A 2527-nucleotide genomic window follows, 5' to 3' on the forward strand; every position below is an offset into this window, starting at 1 on the left:
AGCCATTCTCCTCACCGGCTCAGCACCTCCCATTACAGACCCTTTCCCCATCCACAGGTCAGGAGGGCAAGGCAGTTTTTGTCCCTGACAGCCGGTAGGTAGGAAACATGGGTGTCAGAGACATTAGATGATTTACTCAAGGTCACACAGCTAAGACCCAAACCGAGACCTCATTTCTACTAGCATACACAAGACTTCCCTGCTGCTGACAAAGCTTTTCTCGGAGTCCTGGCAAAGTGCCAAGCTGCTGAGGACACACAAACAAGTATAAGAGAAAAAGTACAGGCCATCCCCCCTCTCCCTCCAGGAAGAGGGGCTCTAAAGCTCTCTGAGGGGGTCAAGCTTTTCAGATTCCCTCTCTCATTGGCCACTCTAGAGACCAGACAGCACCCAGGGCAGAAAGGATGAGCAAATGCCAGGGAGGAGAGCTGAACACTACCTGACCTTCCTCTGTCTGCTCCACGCACGAGGGCTCCCTCGAAGTTCCCCCCTTGGGGGACTCCATAGGACTTCTAGAGCTGTCCATCGGGGGCCACATTAAATCTCAATGAGGAGAAAATCAAACTACATGAGCATAGAGTCCATGGGAGAAGTGTGTTATAGAACTGAAGCCTCCAGCCCACAGTCAGAGGCTGGACAGAACCTGTTCAGTGGTGCCCTGGTGTGCCAGGTGTGAGCAAGTGTGAAGAGCCCTCTTCATCTCCCCGTGGGAGAAGATGAACGTAAAGAAAGCCACACAGGTCCAAAGCTCAATTCAGTCTGAACATTGGCTTTCAAGTGCAGTCCAGAGGGAGAATGGAAAGACACACACAGACAGAGGAGACTCCGCTGCTGTTCTGGCTTCCCCTGCTCTACCATGTGCACGTGTGTGTGCAAGCAAGCACCTGCAGGCTCCTCAGAAAAGACAGTTGCCAAGTACCCCCACACCAGGGTCATACTCAGATATGTGCAGCCCACTTCCATATCCTCCTCCCCCAGCCTCACCCCACCCCCGTACTTAGATACTGGTTCCAGGACCCCACATGACCCAGGGAAGCTTGCAGGTCTTGCACTCTCAGAGGACTTCCTGTTTGAACCACTCTCTGCCATGACTCAGCCAAGAAGACCAGACCAGTGAAAGAATTTCTCTTGCCAAAAAAAAAAAGGTAATGTGAGGTGAAATGACATTAATGACTGCAGTGTCTAGACAGCAAATAATGACCCTGAAATCACACTGGCTAGACTTCACCTCGCTTGGCCTGACAGCCACAGTCTGGGGAATTTGAGTTCCATCAGTATAGAATAGGGATAGGTAGGGACAAGGTGGACGGTGGCCCATGAGACCCAGAAAGCTGTGGAAGAGAGAAGTGAAGGGTTCTCAGATGACACTCATAACCTTGTGTATGAGTTTTAAGGAGGTGGGTTTCCACTGAACAACACAGGGATATTTTCTCTCTAAAAGTTTTTATTACATTTAATGTGTGTGTGTGCATGTGCATAAGCCTGTCGTGGATGTGTAGAGGTCAGAGGACAACCTAGGGAGTCAGTTCTCTCTTTCTATCATCCAGGAGCTAGGACTGAATTTAGGTCATCGGTGCTTTTACCCACCGAGTCACCTTTCAGCCCAGTGTGGACATTATCTAACTAAGCTAGCTAACAGGGGGATCCTGAGAGGTGACAGCAGTCCAGACAGCACTTAAGAAGCAGAAGCCACCACGTCTTCTGGCCTTGGTTCCTGGCTCTGTTGTTTACTGACTCTGTAGCCTTAAGGAAATCCTTAAAGCTCGTCTTCACCACTGGTCCCCACGTGGGACAGGTCTGAGCTCACCTGAGGTTAGTACACAGAAAGCAAGATGCCTTGTCATGGCAAACCTGGACAGATTTCAGCAACAGTGGCTTCTAGTTGGGGGACGCTAACAGAGAGAGCCCGCCCTGGCTGGGGACGGGCTAGAAAACCTCTGAAGTCTTTTCCAGGTCAAAGGGCATTCGGATTGATCCCTTCCTTGATTTTTTACCACTCAATGTATGAACCACGGTGGTGGAAAACATGCTAGGTCCTGACTATATGAGAGAACATCCCTGCCCTCCACTCTCCTCCTCCCCAGCACAGTATACACACTGTGCCAAGACACCTCATCACGCTGCAACCCTTGAGCCCTGTCCCAACCATGAATGCAGTGAATGGTTCTCCACTCACTCTGACCACTGCTCCTGACTCATTTACCATTTCACAGGTTGTCTCTGGGACCTTTTTTGCTTTTAAATAATATCTTATGTGTAAGGGCTTTTTGCCTACATGAGTACCATATATGTGCCTGGAGCCCATGAAAACCAGAAGAGGGTGCTGAATCCCCCGGAGATGGAGTTTACTACTTCCAGCTGGTTGCAAGTCACCGTGTGAGTGCTCAGAATAGAACTCAGGCCCTCTGGGAGAGCAGCCAGTGCTCTTAATTGCTGAGCTATCTCTCCAGACCTGTCTTTGGACTCTTGGTCTATGTTAGTCAATAGTCTTGACTACAACACATCTTGACTCTGTTTTAGTAAGATC

At 49.9% G+C, this 2527-nt stretch overlaps 1 long non-coding RNA gene across 1 annotated transcript in view; it reads left to right on the forward strand.

The window, feature by feature from the left end:
• Nucleotides 1-777, forward strand: part of LOC116070166 — an 11767-nt gene extending 10990 nt beyond the window's left edge. Inside the window, exon 3 of the long non-coding RNA XR_004110296.1 lies at nucleotides 714-777. This is a non-coding gene — a long non-coding RNA (uncharacterized LOC116070166). The remainder of the gene's footprint in view (nucleotides 1-713) is intronic.
• Nucleotides 778-2527: the final 1750 nt, after the last annotated feature.

The sequence above is a fragment of the Mastomys coucha genome, unplaced genomic scaffold (genome assembly GCF_008632895.1).
Source record: "Mastomys coucha isolate ucsf_1 unplaced genomic scaffold, UCSF_Mcou_1 pScaffold1, whole genome shotgun sequence".
In the NCBI taxonomy this organism is placed as follows: Eukaryota; Metazoa; Chordata; class Mammalia; order Rodentia; family Muridae; genus Mastomys; species Mastomys coucha.